The sequence below is a fragment of the Oncorhynchus keta genome, chromosome 23 (assembly GCF_023373465.1).
Source record: "Oncorhynchus keta strain PuntledgeMale-10-30-2019 chromosome 23, Oket_V2, whole genome shotgun sequence".
Taxonomy (NCBI): domain Eukaryota; kingdom Metazoa; phylum Chordata; class Actinopteri; order Salmoniformes; family Salmonidae; genus Oncorhynchus; species Oncorhynchus keta.
In genome coordinates, this window is record NC_068443.1 from 36,586,118 (window position 1) to 36,592,117 (window position 6,000).

A 6,000-nucleotide genomic window follows, 5' to 3' on the forward strand; every position below is an offset into this window, starting at 1 on the left:
AATTCAAACCTGACCAGCATAGTTTGGTTGGGGTAACGACACTTTTCAACGACTTTACATTTCAGTTATTTAGCAGACGCTATCATGCCTTACTCAAGGGCACATTGACAAATTCTCACCTAGTTAACTCGGGGATTTGAAATAGCGCCCTTTCAGTTACTGGCCCAACGCTCTTAAACCTCTGGGATACCTGCCGCCACTAAGATTTGAGGTGGAATCCTGACCTATCAGACCTTACGTAAAAACTCTGAATCCGATTTTCTGTAACTGAGACGCTTGGAGTCGAGAAACAGGTGGTGAGTTTAATAATACAATGAACAAGACACGATACAAACGAAGCGTTGTGTCTGAACATGATCCACATAGTCAATACTACCTGGGGAATGAACCTAAGGGAGTGACATATATAGGGGAGGTAATCAGTGAAGTAATGGAGTCCAGGTGAGTCTCATAATGAGGCGCAGGTGCGCGTAATGGTGGTTGTCAGAGACAGTGATTAGTAAACCGGCGACGTTGAGCACCGGAGATCGGGAGCGGGAGTAGACGTGACATTTGCGTTATTTTGAACAGAAAGACTTCCAGACAAAGTTATGAAGGGATTACAGTTAGTGGCTCATTTGCATGATGATGAATGTGTGGTTCATATGCCCAGTTACATCGCAAGGCAATGCGGATCCTTTAAAAATCTCAAATCATATACATTTCTGAGTGTACTGTATTACACTGCTCATCCAAACTGTAAAAAATCAATCAATCAAATGTATTTCTAAAGCCCTTTTTACATCTGCAGGTGTCAGAAACCCTGCCTAAAATCACAAACAGCCAGCAATGCAGATGTCAAGGTACGGTGGCTGGGAAGAACTCCCTAGAAAGGCAGGAACCTAAGAAGAAACCTAGAGCGGAACCAGGGTTAGAGGCAGATAATCCCAATGGAGAGGCAGAGACAGCAAGTGTAGTTCGTCACTTTCGCCTCATGTTCGTAATAAAGACTTCTCAAAACGTTTTTTTTTCAGAGAGAAGCCATTTTGGGGATGTGTACTAGTTACTTGAATCAATTACTTTAAAGGTTGAAACTGAGAAAATGTGTGGCTCTACACCTCATTGTGAACACCGTCGCTGTCCGGTAGGGCTCCTTACTCAGTATGAGCTCTGCAGTGCCAGCCTTGCCATGCCGATGCGGTGCTTGGCCAATACCAGGCCCTGCTTGCCATAACCGTCTCTCACTGTAGACACAATCCCACCCACCACCTGGAACTGACCTGAAAGGAAGGAAATGATTGGTTGATGAGAGTCTTGATCCTCCCCACTCCTTGACAGTGTGATATTCTCTTCCTTGTTGCCCCAGAAAGGGCTAAGACCAGTCACACGGCTATGGCATTAAGGGCAATTCTATATCTACTGTACTGTATCTAAAAATAAAAAAGTGTTTTCTACAATATGGGAAAATAAATCTCTTGTAATCATGCCATATAGTTTATACTATACAGCCATGATGTACATGTTTACATTCTCATAGGGCAGCTGATATCTTATGTCCGGGGTCCATTGGAAACTAAGATAATGATTTATTCCAACTGAAGTGCAGTAATGTTTCTCTGGTTGATATAAGTAGACTGTATGTACACACACATTCCCTCAAACCATGGTCAACTCCATAGAACACTAAAATGCAGAATTAGTGACGATTGGGGAAATGCATTCAATAATACCAGCAATTCAGACATAATGCCTGCATAAATTGAATACTTGATTATCTACCATAGGTACTGAAGGGCTTAAATTCACTAAGAGAAGGTTTACCACTGTGGAAAGATGTTGAGGTATTAATCATGGTAACTATGATGGGAGTTAGGTTGTGATTTTGGGGTTTATTGAGGAAGTGTACGGAATCGGAATGGGACATAGCTTCATAATAACACAAGGACAGACGGTACAACCAGTGACTTTTGGGTGCAACTAGGTACAGCATACATTTAACTGCCAAAATAAAACTATTTTCCACATCTAGCTAGTCTTTTTTTTCTACATAGCTACCTAGTCCATCATAGATGGCAGACATGGTTAGTTACCAGTGTTTATCAGGTGGCTACAGGTGATTGACATTGATAGCAGGCTAACTATAATACACACATCGAATGTCTCATACCAGGGGTTCCTAAACTTTTTGGCCCTCAACCCCATTTTGATATCTGAAAATTCTCTCAAACCCAAACATGTGAAAAAAATATGTAATTAACTGCCAATGTTGACTTTTTTAAATTTGGGGATATGGCAGTCAATTGAAAAACATTCAAACAGTATTTCTGATTGTCTTCTCAACTCACCATCACATTATTTTAATGTGGGACAGTCAACTGGAAATGAGTCTGATCTCACCACCATGCTTGATGCATGTCGCGCCGGAGATTCTCAAAGGCAGCGAGCCTGGTCGACAGTGCGCACCTCATCTCTGCTGTCACATCTAACCTGGATCAATATTTGGTGTTAAAGCAGACGAGAGCACCCCCCTTCACGTGAACGCGCATGTACTCAATTCTTCATTGCTGCGACTTGCTTGCTAGATGAGATTTCTGCTCTTCACTCCGTTGTCAGTTTAGCCTACATTTCTCTGATTTTAGTAGCAGAAAGCATTTTTTATTTGTGTCATTCAAGGTAGATTTCACCGTTACCGAGTCAATGTGCGGGGGTACAGGTTAGTCGAGGTCATTTATAGGTAGGGGTGAAGTGACAATGCATAAATAATAAACAGCGAGTAGCAGCAGTGTAAATAAAAACAAATGGAGGATGTCAATGTAAATAATCCGGTGGCCAGAATATGTATACTCTTGTTATTCAAACCAAAATGTTGGCTATACATTTCAACTCTGTATGGCAAGCGTGAATGTCTGAATGAAAACGTTTATGAGGCTGCTTTGAGCCACAGCTCGTTGAAGATAATCTAATCACATCATTGTTTTCGCGACACAGCGTGGTATCGACAATCCTCACGATCAAGTGAATAATCTTGTAGTGTGTGACATCCAGTCTGTGCCACATCGTTTTGTGTGCTCACCACTAAATTGGCAAGACAAAAAAAACAAACAGTGAGAGGCTCAGCAATGTTAGGATTTTGAAAGTCATGTAGTGTACACACACTTACACTTTTTGCCTTCCCCAGTTTGGAGCAACGTTGAATAAAGGTTCTGTAGTATTATGGCACGATAGAGACAACTAGTGGCAAAAATACAGAACATACGTTATTTTCTTTTTTTTTTATACAAAAAGAACACACGTTGTTTGAGATCTGCGTTCTTCACATGAAACTGACATATTTACACACATCAAAGGACGACACATGTTAGTACAGTGCATTCAGTACTGTACATTCAGTACTGTACATTCAGTACATTCAGTGTATTCAGACCCCTTCCCCTTTTCCACATTTTGTTACATTACAGCCTTATTCTGAAATGTATTAAACTATCTTTTCCCCTCATAAATCTACACACAATACCCCAGAATGACAATGCAAAATCAAGTTTTTGCAAATGTATGAACAATTAAAAACAGAAATACCTTATTTACATAAGTATTCAGACCCTTTGCTATAAGACTCGAAATTGAGCTCAGGTGCATCCTGTTTCCATTGATCATCCGTGAGATATTTCTACAACTTGATTGGTGTCCACTTGTAGTAAATTCAACTGATTGGACATGATTTGGGAAGGCACACACCTGTCTATATAAGTTCCCACAGTTGACAGTGCATGTCAGAGCAAAAACCAAGCCATGGGGTCGAAGGAATTGTCTGTAGAGTTCCGAGACAGGATTGTGTCGAGGCACAGATCGGGGGAAGGGTACCAAAAAATGTCTGCAGTGTTGAAGGTCCCCAAGAACACAGTGGCCTCCCATCATTCTTACATGGAATAAGTTTGGAACCACCAAGACTCTTCCTAGAGCTGACTGTCCAGCCAAACTGAGTAATCGGGGGAGAAGGACCTTGGTCAGGGGGAGGTAAACAAGAACCTGATGGTCACTCTGACAGAGTTCCTCTTTGGAGATGGGAGAACCTTCCAGAAGAACCACCATCTCTCCAGCACTCCACCAATCAGACCTTTTTGTTTGTGGCCAGACAGAAGCCATTCCTCAGTAAAAGGCACATGACAGCCTGCTTGGAGTTTGCCAAAAGGCACCTACAGGACTCTCAGACAATGAGAAACAAGATTCTCTGGTCTGATGAAACCAAGATTGAACCCTTTGGCCTGAATGCTAAGGGTCACATCTGGAGGAACCCTGTCACCATCCCGACAGTGAAACATGTTGGTGGCAGCATCATGCTGTGGGGATGTTTTTCTGTGGCTGGGACTGGAAGACTAGTCAGGATTGAGGGCAAGATGAAGAGAGCAATGTACAAAGCGATCCTTCATGAAAATCTGCTCCAGAGCACTCAGAACCTCAGACTGGGGCGAAGATTCACCTCCCAACAGGACAATAACCCTAAGCACACAGCCAAGACAACGCAGGAGTGGCTTCGTGACAAGATTCTCTATGTCCTTGAGTGGCCAAGCCAGAGCCCAGACTTGAACCCAATCGAACATCTCTGGAGAGACCTGAAAATAGCTGTGCAGAAACGCTCCCAATCCAGCTTGAGAGGAGCTGCAGAGATGAATTGGAGAAATTCTTCAAATACAGGTGTGCCATACCCAGGAAGACTCAAGGCTGTAATCGCTGCCAAAGGTTCTTCAACAAAGTACCAAGTAAAGGGTCTGAATACTTATGTAAATGTGATATTTCAGTTTTTGCTTTTTGTGTGTGTGTAAAAAGTCAAGGGTTCTGAATACTTTCTGAAGGCACTGTACAATTAGCACAAGTCTCTACCACACAAACACTTCCACACAACCTGCAGAAAGAAGGGAAGGTTTCTAATTACCCTACACACACACACACACACACACACACACACACACACACACACACACACACACACACACACACACACACACACACACACACACACACACACACACACACACACACACACACACACACACACACACACACAACCTGCAGAAAAAAAGGGAAGGTTTCTTATTACCCTACACACACACACACACACACTAGCTATATCATTTAAATACAATGTGAGCTGTTATAACGACGTCCTTGTACTTACCTTTACAATTTGTTTGCAATTATTTTTGCTGAACTACAAGCTGGAAGGTCACTGAACTAACTAGATGCAGAGACAGATTCTCACCCCAAATATGTTTTACCCTTATGCTGCTTAACCCACTGTATTCGCCATTGAGCTTTTGGTGAATGATTGGACTTATACAGCTTGCCACAACCAGCTCAAGATGCACACAAGAACGTGTCAATTTTGTTATGTTTTTAATTGACTCAAGTCTGACCCCGTGTGGACAATATAAATTGCAAGCAAACTCCGACCGCTGTCCATGGTGCTGAATATCCTAACGCTAGAGGAAGAAACAGAAGGGGAAAAAAACACAGGAAAGGAGATTAGCAATAATTCGATGGAATATGTTTACCGCAAACTAGAACTGCCTAAACATACGCAATGAGGCAACCACATGGGACTATGGGAAATTGGGGATAAAATACAAGGCCTTTGCATTTGATTGTCATGAAAAAATAAAATTGAAAATGCAGGCAAAACAGCTATTATTATGTACTAAATTTATTATATGTATTATGTACTAAACAGCTAGTATTATGTACTAAATGTTCAGGTTATACAGCATATAATCATTTTAAAGAGGTATACATTTCTACAAATAGTAATGGGTCAAAGGTACAGCATTGGGATTTGAATCCAACATGCAGCTGTCAATGGCGCACCAGATTGGGCATTTGCATCAGTGCAAGGTTTGTATCTGTTATTTTCCCGGAGGAATAAAACAGAAGGTGCTCAAAACAGGTCAAATAAAAGTAAAAAGAGGGAATTAAATCAAGTGTAAATCAGTTTGAGGCGAGCCTCTTAAATTTCCCTTCTGAAAGAGG